Consider the following 12,827-nt stretch of genomic DNA (forward strand, 5'->3'; position numbering starts at 1 on the left):
GGGGGCAGTAAGAGGTGACCAGGCTGGTGGGGGGTAGTTAGGGGCGATTAGGCTGGCAGTTGGGGGCAACCTGGTCGGCAGTGGGGGGCAGTTAGGGTCAATCAGGCCAGCACGCAGAGGCAGTGAGGGGCGATCAGGCCAGTAGGGAGGGGCAGTTAGGGGCGACCAGGCCAGCAGGGAGGGGGCAATTGGGAACAACCTGACTGGCAGTGGGGGGCAGTGAGGGGCGATCAGGCCAGCAGGGGGACGGCAGTTAGGGGCAACCAGGCAAGCAGGCAGGTGAGCGATTAGGAGCCAGCGGTCCAGGACTGTGAGAGGGATGTCTCCCAAGGTGTCCCAGATTAGAGAGGGTGCAGGCTGGGCTGAGGGCCCCCCTCCCATGCACAAATATCGTGCACCAGACCTCTAGTCCTATATAATAAAAGCCTAATATGCTGAGTGTCTGACCATTCGTTCTACCGTTCGACCAGTCATTATGATGTGCACTGACCACCAGGGGGCAGATGCTCCAACCAGTAGGTTAACTTGCTGCTGGGGTCCTGCGGGATCTCTGCGGTCCCTCTCACAATCCGGGACCCCTCTGGGGATGTCAGAGAGCTGGTCTTGGCCCGATCCCCGCAGGCCAGGCCGAGGGACCCTAGTAGTAGTAATAACAATGAGGATGTTAATAACGATGCTATAGTCACTGGGTTCTTCTTAGATACTTGTCAATACTTTATATGATTTGGCTCACCAGATCCTCCCAACAGCCCTAAGAGGTGGGTACTGGATATTCCCATTTTACAGATGAGTCACCCGAGGTTTAGACAAGTTACACAGCATGCTTCACGTAACAGAGCTCCTGTGGTAGACTCAGGACTTAAACTCACAGCCATCTGACACCACACGTGAGCCCTTGACCACAGCCCTCCACAGTCTCACGAGGCACATGGACAACAGTGTGATTCAGTTACCCTGGACTCTCACTGGAAGCTCTTCCCACACCTACAGTGGAACCAGGGGCAATTTACTCAACATCATTAACCTTAGTCTCACTTCCTCCTATGAGGTTATTCTGCCTAATCCTCATAGGAGGAAGGGAGATCTTGGCTCCCAGTACATTCCCTTTATGGAAATTCTATCTGTATAGAAACGTAGGAGGACACTTCCATGTCAGTGGTATGCAGCCCACAGCCCCCTTGATGCTCAGACATGGGTGCATTTGCTTTAGAATTGGGATTGCCCACCAAAGCGCTTGAGTGTTGGCATTATTTTCATCAACAACTGCAAGGACCATTGGATTTTAATGCCTCTGTGTAGGACCACAGGTATTGCTACTTTAAGTGAAGACTGAATGTGGTGGTTTCAGGTGGCAGCCTCAGGATGTTTTCCCAGCAACGTTAATTAAATGTCCCCGGTGCTCTCCACGTGACTTCCCCATCTCTCACACAGTCAGGCTTGCAATGTCATGTGCTCTCCCTTGGTCTATTTTTATATCATCACATAATAATTTATCCCCTAAATATATCCATCATCCTGGACTGCATTTATTTTGTATGAAGTCTCTTGCCTGCCTCCGGTAGTTTAATTGGTGTTTACAGCACTCGCTGAGCAGCGGAGAGCATAGAATTACAAGACACGGGTCCCAGTCTGGACTCTGGTGGCGTGGCTGCTCTGGGCAACTCTCTCCTGTCAACTCAACTCAGTGTGCTCACCTATAAAATGGGAGCCAGACTAGGTTCCGCTCATGGGTAAACCAGGCTTAAGTGCTCTTGATGACTTCCTCCAACAACAGTGGATGGTCTCTCTTGCTTACTGGTGTCCTCCCACACAGCTTTCTTAAAGGGACCAGACCAAAGTTAGCAGGCAATGAGTCCCAGCTACGCTGAATGTATAAAAACAGACACAGAAAAAGGAAACACACACACACACACACACACACACACACACACACATATATGTATATATTTATATATAGAGATAGAGGGCAAAGACATCTAGCTCATTCTCATTCCTTCCACAATAAGTTCTTGGAAACCCAGCCTCCAGTGGCTTTTCTGTGGCCTCTGGATGACACACACAAGGACACATAGGGTCTGGAAGGACCTCCCACGATAGCTCTCCGACCGAGCCTGGTAACTTCCTCCAGGCTCCGTCTCCTGCCCATCCTTCCTGCCGCTCTCTTCATGCTCTGCAACCCTCATTGATTTCCTTCTCCCTAGAGCCAGCTGTTCTTGTTGTGGCCAGTTGACGTGGCACGGCCACGCTGCCTCACTGGGCCATAGCTCTGGGAGGCATCTGTGGGGAAGCTGGACTAGGATAAAGGCAGAGTGGAAACAGCATGAATTCTGGGGTCAGGAAACCGGGGTTTGAGCCCCAGATCCTCCTGCTATCTTCTCAGGGTCCTTCAACTCTCTGAGCCTCAGTTTCTTCTTTCATATCCTGGAAACCATGACCCCTCTTCTGCTTACAGAAATCTAATGGGGTCATGCCTGCTAAAGAGCCTCCCATCAAATGTGGTACAGGGGCCACGCTTTTTACACCTGGGTTATTCCCTGGTGGTGCCTACCTCAGAGTTGGGCACATTAAAACATGTGTAATGAATTGGGAGTGGAATGCATACAGATGCAGAGAAAAAGATGAACATGGTGATCAACATAGATGCATTGCTCCTTTTTCCTTAATCTTGTTTTCCCCTTTCTTATTCCTATTTCATTACTTTTATTTCACGTTGTTTTATGAAAGAGCTAGGGAGCAAACACATTGAATTCAAATGAATACAGGAGATACAGGAAAGTCATCAAATGCAAATAGGTACTCGAATGAAGTGCACGCCTGCCCATAGACGCTAAAACACTTTTTATAGAGCAGATGGATGACTAGAGAGGGGAGGGCACGGATATAAGAAGGTGGGTGGCTCTAGCTGGTTTGGCGCAGTGGATAGAGTGTCGACCTGCCGACTGAAGTGTCCCGGGTTTGATTCTGGTCAAGGGCACATGCCTGGGTTGCTGGCTTGATCCCCAGTAGGGGGTGTGCAGGAGGCAGCCAATCAATGATCCTTTTTCATCATTGATGCCTCTCTTCTATCTCCTCCCTTCGTTTCTGAAATCAATAACAATATATTAACAACAACAACAAAAAGAAGGTGGGTGGATGGGTGAGAGAGGCTGATGAGCAAAAGAGCTTGTGTAATAAGCCCAGTGATCAAAGTATGATAAATGCCACCACTGTGGACTTGTTTCCCAAGATCGGTAGTTGTAACCACAAGGGGGAGAGGAAGTTCCACCGAGAAGCAAGGCAGACCAGTGTATGGGCACTGCGTTTCTTTCCTGGTGTTCTGTAGCGTGGCAGCTCACCCATGGCCAAGGTGGTGCTTATAAAGTTTTTGTTGAAGGCCTGTCTGTGGCTTGTTGACTCTCTGCTCCTTCGTCCTCACGTTGGAAGCAGTTGGTTCCAGGGATTGAGACCCAGAAAGAAAGCAAATAGTGATGGTTTCTTCCTTCTAATTCCTTCCTAGGGGCAAGAGGGGCCGAAGAGACTCAAAGAGAAGAACACGAAAGAGAAGAACATCAAGATAAGAACAGGAAATAAAGAATATTTCGAGAAAAGATACATAAAGCAGAGAGGTTGGGCAGGAAAAGGTGGCGTGGGGTGGGCTCTCATAGCCTTGAGGAGAAGGGAAATGACCTAAAATCAAAGCAGAAATCTAGGCCTCTCAGCCCAGGAGTGAGGGTGGGGTAGGAGTAGGGGTAGGGGTAGGGGGCCTATATTCCAGCAGGAGCAACAGATAATTCACAGGGAGATGAGGAGAATTTCAGAAAATGACTAGACTGAGAAGAAAAAGAAATGTGATGGGATAATGGGTGGGGTGGAGGGAGGAGACAGGGAGGCCAGCCAAGGCCTCTCTGAGCAGATGACAAATGAGAAGAAGCCAGCCATGGGGGACATCTTTCCAGGCAGAGGGAAATGCAAGTGCAAAACTCCAGAAACCAGCCTGGTGTGCCTGACAGGTAGTAAGAGCTCCCATGCACGGCTGGTTCTGGGTGGAGTGTGGTCCTGCCCTCCATAACCCCTTGAAAGAATAGGGTCTTCCAGGCCCCGCCCCCAGAGATTCTGATTCAGTGGAGCATAGGGGGTGGGAGGGGGAGTGGAGCAGGAGTCTGTAGGTTGAACAAGTGTTGGGCAATTCAGATTCACCTGGCCCTCTCATCACACTGCTCCAGCAGATGGTGACATGGGGTTAATGAGCAGAATTCCTAATTCTCACAAATTTTTGTCCCATTAACTATGCATTTATGATTTGGTCAGTCTCGGGTCAAATTGCAGTGGCAGAGAAAGCTGGTGCAGGTGGAAGCCTCGGTAATGCTTTAGCATAAAGGAGGATACAGCACAGAGATGTTAGGTGGTTTTCCGAAGGCCACACAGCAGGTTCATTCACGCAACTGAGCTCCAAAGGTCCACTCTGTGTGGTCTGGCTTCTGTAGTTTTCTCCTGAAATAAGTAAGTAAGTAAATAAATAAAACAACTATAAATAAAATCTCAATAAGCTATGCATTAAAGCTATGCCTAGCTTTGCCTAATACTCCTCCCTGGTCTACCCTTCCTGACACATAATTTGCTAAGTGTACAGCGAGGTAACTAAATGGGAATAGTTGTTGTATGAGGTGTTTATTTATAAACCAACCAGAAGCAGGCAATACTTTGGTTTATAAGAGTTGATCTTTAGTGACTTTTCTTGATGGCAACAATGAGCCAGGAGGAAAGTTGTAGATTGAGGCCCCTCTGAGTAGCAAATAATGTCATCTGTATAATTGAAAAGAATGTGTCTTTTTTCCCCCTTTTAATTAGGAAGTGATGGTGGCAGCAGCATGTATCTGGCACATGTTAAGTAGCAAATTAGCATTAGAGCTGATTGTAGATCTCAGCTTCCTAACCTTCCTGCCTGTCGCCATTAGCAGCAGGTAGGAAGCCTCTCACTCGGTGCCTCTCACGTTCGATGGGGCTCCGGGCTCCAGGCAAGCCCCAGGTGCCCCAGAGTTGGGAGAGGGTCCAGTTTCTCTTCGTGCACCTCAGAAAGGTGGCCTCTGTGTCAGAGAAAATGAATTGCTCCATGTGTTCCTTTATTCATTCACTAGAGGCCCGGTGCACAAGATTCGTGCACTGGGGTGGGGGGGGATGTCCCTCAGCCCAACTGTGCCCTCTCACAGTCTGGGAGCCCTTGGGGATGTCTGACTGAGGGCTTAGGCCTGCTCCCCGGACATCCTTAGCGCTGCCGCGGAGGCAGGAGAGGCTCCTGCCACCGCCGCTGGGCTCGCCAGCTGTGAGCCCGGCTCCTGGGTTGAGCATCTGCCCCCTGGTGGTCAGTGCACATCATAGTGACCGGTCGTTCCACCATTTGGTTGATTTGCATATTAGCCTTTTATTACTTAAGAAGATAAGTGAATAAATTTACCACAGCAACAATCTGGGCACATTGTCTAATAGGGGGTTACATTGCCTGATATGCAAATTAATTTATCTGGAAAGTCCTTTAACCTTTAGTTATACACTTAGCATTTTGTCATCATCAAAAAGACCACAATTACACACAATTAGGGCTGTACCTGAAAGTCTGGGCCAAGTAGACCATTTGAAACCTAGTCCCCATACCCCCTACACATACCCACAGTGCAAAGTAAATAGGTATCGTAAGTCTGACTGCAGAGGGAGGGAAATGTTTAATCGACTGAACACCACAAAAGCATTTCTGAGGAGCCTGGAATATCTGATGTTTGTATATAAACCACACTGCTAATTGTTTTCCCACCTCTGGAGGGTATTGCCAAAATTAATTTGTAAAATAGCTCTATTTAATTGGCTTAAAGAAAAATAAGCTTTAGTATCATCAGGGTACTTATGTCAGACTAAAGCTTAATTTTCTTGGACTGTGTGTCTATTCTTGATAAGATTGTGAGAGGTTTTCTTTTACCTTTTAAGTAATCTACCTAGAGAACAAAGATTCTGTGTTTTATCAAAATAATTTCCTATGCTTTATGTTGTCTTTACTGGGCCTTTGATTACTTAAGAAAACTGAGTCTTCTGTTAAAAAAGCGAAGTTTCTTTCTTCTCTCCTTTCTTCCTTCCTTTCTTTCTTCCTTTCTTTTTTACAACTATGTAACTTTCTATATTTGCCTTTAAAGGGGAGTCTTCTCTGATAAAAAAGCGAAGTTTCTTTCTTCTCTCTCTTCCTTCCTTTCTTTCTTCCCTTCTTTTTTACAACTATGTAACTTTCTATATTTGCCTTTAAAGGCTTTGTTACTTTGGTTAAATGGGTAATGTATTGTTTCATAATGACTTATGATCCTGTTTAATAAGGAGTTTTGTAACCTTTTGATATTTTTTACAAAATTCCCCCAAATCACATTCTAAATGATTTCTTTTGACCTTGAACTAATTTTGGGATATTCCAGAGGACCCCTGGAGCATCTCAAAAGATATGTCTTCTCTTTTTATAAAAGAGAGATCACACTAATTAGGCTTATCTGATATGTTAAATTACATGGGAAGCACTATCAAATAAGAAGTGATGCTAAATTTTCTTTAGGGTCTATTTATATAAAATTCCTAAAAATCTGCTATGTTCTGATATAATGTCATCAGTCATAAGTAAAAAATATATATCACAGGACTAACCAAATTTTCTTGTCAACTTGCACGACAATGAACTCTCAGCAGATCTTGACCAATGACCATTGTTAATTTTCTGTCATTTACAGACAGTTATGGTTTTACTCTGGGGATTTTGCAGAAGTTCCTGCAAAAGTGCTTGTCTTCAAGGAGATTCCCTGCAAGACTCTGACAAGTACAGGTTTCTGATAACTAAGAAAAATTTGCCTGCATGTGGGAGGGGCCGTAATGTACCTTTCACATGCTTTCCCAGGGCTACCCGCACAGTTCCACAATATGTGATACAATGAATGGTAGGTGGAGACGGGTCCTTGTTTTCTTTCCCGTCAGTAGAATGGGCCCAATATGCTGATGACATAATGTTAATGTGTAGAGACCTGGCTCTGCTGCAGGACCCTGCAGGCTTTGCTGGAACATCTGCAAGGGAGGGGATGGGCGGTGAATCCACGGAAAACCTGGGGCCCAGGCACCGCTATAGCTCTTGGGAGTCATCTGGCTGGGTAAGATGCATGCTGTCCCAGAGGCTGTGATTGATAAAGTGCAAATCCATCCAACCTCTAAGACTGTGAAAGAGGTACCGGGGATTTGGGGGTTTGGGAGGACTTTTATTCCTCACCTGGCACAGTGCCTCCATCTCTGAATTGCCTGGTAAAGAGAGGGCACGTGTGGGACTAGGACTCAGAGCAGCGAGCAGCCTTTGGGAAGGCAGAAACACGAGGGAAACTGATTGAAGCTCTGGGCATCTCCCAAGCAGGGCTACCACTTGAGTTCAATGTGTCTGTGCCTCCCGAAGCTATGGGTTGGGCTCTGTGGCAGAGATGACAGGGGAGAGTACCCGTAGGACAGTGGTAGGCAAACTCAGTCAACAGAGCCAAATATCAACAGTACAACGATTGAAATTTCTTTTGAGAGCCAAATTTTTAAAACTTAAACTATATAGGTAGGTACATTGTTATTAACTTAATTAGGGTACTCCTAAGGCTTAGGAAGAGCCACACTCAAGGGGCCAAAGAGCCGCATGTGGCTCGTGAGCCACAGTTTGTCGACCACGGCCCTAGGATTTTGGTCCCAGCTCTGGAAAGAGGCAGAAACCTATACGCTCCCAAACAGCAATAGCTCCTAGCAGTGTGCACAGCGCTCCTCCAGGGAGAGCCTCTGTAGAAGGAACAGCATATCTTGGTAAGAACTTCACTTCCCATCAAGGGGTAGATGGAGGATATGTTTCGTTGACCTACCTCTGCCAGGGATCAAACTTCCACTTTGAGGAATGGCAAGCGGAGGAGCACTCTGACCACCAGCCCACTACCTTGAGATGCAGGTGCTGCTAGGCCCTGTAGAGTGTGCAGATACTTCAAATATCCCTGCCCCTTTTTCTGTGGTGGTCCCTGCGGCCTGCAGAGAGGGAGTGGGGGAAGTTTCCACGGCCGGCTGGTAAACATACCCGGAAGCTGGAATAAACCGCAGCAGCCAGTGGGCTGAACTCAGAGCGTTTGGCTGGGGCTGGTGATCACTCATGCACCCTGGCCATTGACCCTTTGCACGACTGTTGGGCAGTTCTAAAGAGATTAACCCAGGGGTGGGCAAACTTTTTGACTCAAGGGCCACAATGGGTTCTTAAACTGGACCGGAGGGCCGGAACAAAAGCATGGATGGAGTGTTTGTGTGAACTAATATAAATTCAAAGTAAACATCATTACATAAAAGGGTACGGTCTTTTTTTTTTTAGTTTTATTCATGCTGGCCGTAGTTTGCCCACGGCTGGATTAACCTATGGTTTGGACAATGGGAAGCTAAGGGGTGGGATAACCAGCAATATTCCCTGGGGAAGTCAGAACAGGTACAAAGACTTCTGGCTTTGCCTGCAGGAGCCCGAGGCAGTTCTCATTGTCTTCCACGTCCTGGCTCAGAATGCCCTGACATCCCCTGCATCAGCAAGCCCAGGCCCTAGCCCAGGTATGAGCCTTGGCAACTGTCCCTTCAGTAGATAGAGGCGATTGGGTGCATAGGAAGAGTGGCCACTGTAGCGCCTGGGTGGGATGGCATAGTGCCAGGGATGCCAGATTGCCCTTGAAATACAGTAATTTGGTTAATGCAGTAACAGCAGAGCCAATGTGTTCTAAACAGTACCCATGGCAATGGCCAAAGGCATCTGGGGCCATCCACTGGAGTTCCCAACTGTAAGAGATGAGCAAATTGGTTATATGAGCCTGCTCCCTCCAAATATACCTAGGTTTGTGCGGACACGGCGCCTGGCCCAACCTAAGCTTTCCCCTGTTGCTGTGCGAAGCAGCTTGCCACCGTTATGGGGTTAGAGAAGCTGAGGAGTATCTATGGATACCCAAGTTGAATAGACAGTGATTAGGGGGTGTGTGTGTCCCATTCCAAAGGTCATAATGTAGAAGACTGGGCGAAAGAACATGACGTTGAATGGAGGTTCCCTCTCCCCTAAAACCTGCAAGCAGCTTGGACAGTGGAAAGGAAAAATGGAATAAAAGCAACAGACTAAATTCCTCACAGGTAAAACCACTTCAGCCATGGGGACCCTGAGAAAGAAGATGCCTACCAAGAAAGGCTCCTGGTTGCTAACTGGGCTGAAATCTAAAAACGGAGCCCAGCTGCCACTTTGAAATAGGGTCTCTCCAGCGAGCCGCACTTTAGGGAGAAGCCGGAACTGGTTTCCTGTCCTCTGAACCAACCTTAATAAAGGAGTTCTTTGGATTCGTATTTCTTTGTTGTTTTTTTTTTTTTAAAATATATTTTTATTCATTTCAGAGAGGAAGAGAGAGGGAGAGAGAGATAGAAACATCAGTGATGAGAGAGAATTATTGATTGGCTGACTCCTGCAGGCCTCTTACTGGGGATCGAGCCTGCAACCCCGGCATATGCCCTGACCAGAATCGAACCCTTGATCTCCTGGTTCCTAGGTCCACACTCAACTACTGAGCCAGGCCAGCCTGGCTGGATTCCTATTTCAACCAATAGAACGGAGACTTTCCTCATCCAATCAGAGCTGTGTAGCTAGATCCTCATTTGTATTTTCACTGACCAATCAGAGCGGTTCCACTCCAGCCAATCAGGACAGTGCTTTTTGGATTAACATACTGTGAGGATTTTCGGGTCCTCATTTGTGGGGATCAGCAGCGGGAACATGTGGCGTAGGGAGGGCACTTTCTTCCCAGGGAAGGCCTGGGAGGACTGGAGCTGAGGAGAAGAGCTGCGGCCAGCTGGCTAGGGGCCTAGCCTGACAGGGGCCACGCCTGGAGCCCCTTCACCCCTAGCGGTTCGGCCCCACAGCTGTGCTATTTCATAATTAAGCTCTCACGCCACTGAGCTGTTCCACAGCTGCGACGTATCACAATTGACCTGTTTGCACCGAATAAACTTTCCTCCTTCACCCACCGCACCCCAAATTGTGGATTCCTGTTGGACTTGAATTGGCTCCAACGACTGCCCAGGATGGGTGAGTTACTTGGTACCCGGGGGCGAGGGGGAACCATTCAGTCTCCACTGGGATCCCATTGCCCTGCTGTAAACTGGGCCTGTTGAGATGCACTACGCTTGGAACGGAACACGCACACTGAAAGAGGGGAGAAAGGGGGGGTACTGGTCACCATATCCTACTCCAGTCCAGCTCCTCACACCTGACCGTGCTGCCTCCCTGGCATCCTGTATGCTATGCATAACCAGGTCAAGCTCCTGAAGCTGCCAGCCTCCCTCTCCTCAAGGCCAGGTGGACACTTCTTTTTCCCCCGGTACAGTCATTGGGCCGCTGTCCTTGTTCCCTCCATTGGCCTGGAGGACAGTATAGCACACATGCAGGCCGGACTGAGTGCTCCCAGCAAGCCTTATATGATAGCTGGCAAAGCCCGTCTTGATTAAACACAGAAACGTCTCTGAGAAAAGCTGTCCCCCGGGAGAGGACAGCCTCGAACATTGTTCCTGCTGTGCAGGGAGGCACCTGTGCCACCATCCAAACAGGTGCTGTGTATTCATACCTGAAGAGCCCGTTAACTTATCATCTTAGTCACGTGAAGACACAAATGGAAGCCCTGAGTGATCGGATCCCCAGCCTAGAGGGCTTCATGAGTCAGTGGTTCGGATCATGGGGCTTCTGCGGAGAACCGGTTCTTTATTTGGGGACTCATCATCATCATCAGTATTTACTCTTTCGTGTGCCTAGACCAGTGGTCGGCAAACTGCGGCTTGCGAGCCACATGCGGCTCTTTGGCCTCTTGAGTGTGGCTCTTCCATGGGCGACGAAGTTTCAATCGCACTGTACATGTGCGCCCACATGTGGTATTTTGTGGAAGAGCCACACTCAAGGGGCCAAAGAGCCACATGTGGCTCGCGAGCCGCAGTTTGCCGACCACTGGAGACGGTTACTGTGGTGTCTGTTTCCAGTGCAGTCAAGTAGCTGCCAAAAACAAAAACAAAAACAAAAAACGAGGCATCTCCATGCTATTGAAACCTGCTCAGGCTTATTGCAGAAAAGGGGGTCGTGTAAGATCGTAAGGGCAGTCATGAGGGGTGGAATGTTGGAGGAGGTCATTCATTGGATATGCCTGTCCGTTGACCCAGGAGCTGGACCGGTAATCAGAGACCCCTCTCTCCTTCCCTTGCCCTTAAAATGTACATTCCACTTGCCTTCTCCACTCTAGAAGCTGCCTCAAGGACACAGCCTTGAGATAGCAAAGTATTGAGACCATTTAGATGACGGAACCTAGAGAAAGCCTCTATATAACCTTGTAAGATTCTGGCAAGCAGGTGTGTGTGTGTGTGTGTGTGTGTGTGTGTGTGTGTGCATGATGGGGAAAGTGGTATGGAAATGCTTCCCCCCTTCCTGAATTTGGGAAGAAATGCTTTGGATCTGCTTTTTGAAGCTGTGTTTTAGAGGCAAATGTGCCTGAGTACAAGTCCCAACTCTGGCACTTACTAGCTAGCTTATAACTTGGTCCGGGCACTTTCTTTCTGTGAACCTGTTTCCTCATCTGTAGATGAGGGGTAGCAACCACACACACCTGCCAAGATGGATGGCAGGGTTAAGGGAGATGCTAATGCACCCTCACACAGGTCCCGGCCCAGGATAGACTCTTAGGTAGTTTGGGCATCCAATTTGAAAACCCTGTGCCCCATTCAGGCAGGTGTACAAGGCCGGGGTCTGGGACCTCTGGGATGGCACATGAGGTTGACTTGCCTGTCATTTGTGCTTACTGTTTCTGTTCCTAGATCAATACACCACTGATTTAATGTCACGTGTTGCCTCAAAGTGCTTCCCCACTGTTCTTAGTTTGGATCTGGTTTAGCAAGAGGCTCTGGTGGAATGGAGAGAGATTTCAGAGTAGATACCTACTAGGAGGGTCATTCCCTAAGCTGCCTTCTTCACCACCAGGTCCCAAGGAGCATTACTTAAGCTTGGCATGCCCTGGGGACACGAGGTTGGCTCAGTAAGGCTCTTCCAGGTGGCTTTGCCCAGCTTGGCAAGATGCATTGGGCTGGCCACTGTAACTTTCTGTTCCTTAACTCCTGATGAAGATTTAACATCATTGATTCTATAGGTCCCAGTCATTTGATCCCAGGCCCAGGCAAGCCACACCCACCTGCTAGCAGGGGCGGACTTCCAGTGGATTTTCAGGAAAAAAGAGGTAGGTGGCTGCAAGCCCAGTCCTTTGCTCCCACCTATAGATCCAGCTGTGCTTCCATCTGGCATATACTGGGGCAGAACACACACACACACACACCCCAAAGGGAATGCAGCCAGCCCTCCTAGAACCACAGCTGTCTTTCCCCCCCCCCCCCCCCCCGCCATTTCCTGCAGGCTCTGCCCGGGGAGGGGGGCAGGCTACTTGTTGCTTTCTCTGGGGGCTGCACGGGGCGCCTGGCTTTTCTGTTGCAGGCGGGGCTCGGGCTCTCGGGAATGTACCCCTCCAGCCTTTAGCAGAGGAACTGTGGTTTTTAGATTGCCCTTTCCTCCCCAGTTTGCAGCATCTCCCCTCTGGAACCCCCAGGCTGAGACTGACCTGGGAACAACACACCGTGGTGCAAAGGAATGCTGCCTCCACCCGCGTACCTGGCTCAAGGGAGTTTATCAAGTGCCTTTCTGCCATCGGCGGGGGCGGGGTGTCACGTCCTCACTCCAGGGCTGGCTTTCCACCTTCGGGGAGAAGCCCCCATTAGCAACCTTT

At 48.8% G+C, this 12,827-nt stretch overlaps 1 long non-coding RNA gene across 2 annotated transcripts in view; it reads right to left on the bottom strand.

Annotated features, from left to right (window-relative positions):
* Positions 1 to 12,827, bottom strand: part of LOC106728039 — a 17,626-nt gene that overhangs the window by 4,000 nt on the left and 799 nt on the right. The window contains exons 2-3 of one of the 2 annotated variants that reach the window (XR_001364286.1): positions 12,713 to 12,796; positions 4,177 to 4,470 (exon numbers count right to left, since the gene is read on the bottom strand). This is a non-coding gene — a long non-coding RNA (uncharacterized LOC106728039). Of the gene's footprint in view, positions 1 to 4,176; positions 4,471 to 12,712; positions 12,824 to 12,827 lie in introns of both variants that reach the window. The other variant, XR_001364285.1, reaches the window with a different exon arrangement.

Source organism: Myotis brandtii, unplaced genomic scaffold (genome assembly GCF_000412655.1).
Source record: "Myotis brandtii unplaced genomic scaffold, ASM41265v1 scaffold523, whole genome shotgun sequence".
Lineage (NCBI taxonomy): Eukaryota > Metazoa > Chordata > Mammalia > Chiroptera > Vespertilionidae > Myotis > Myotis brandtii.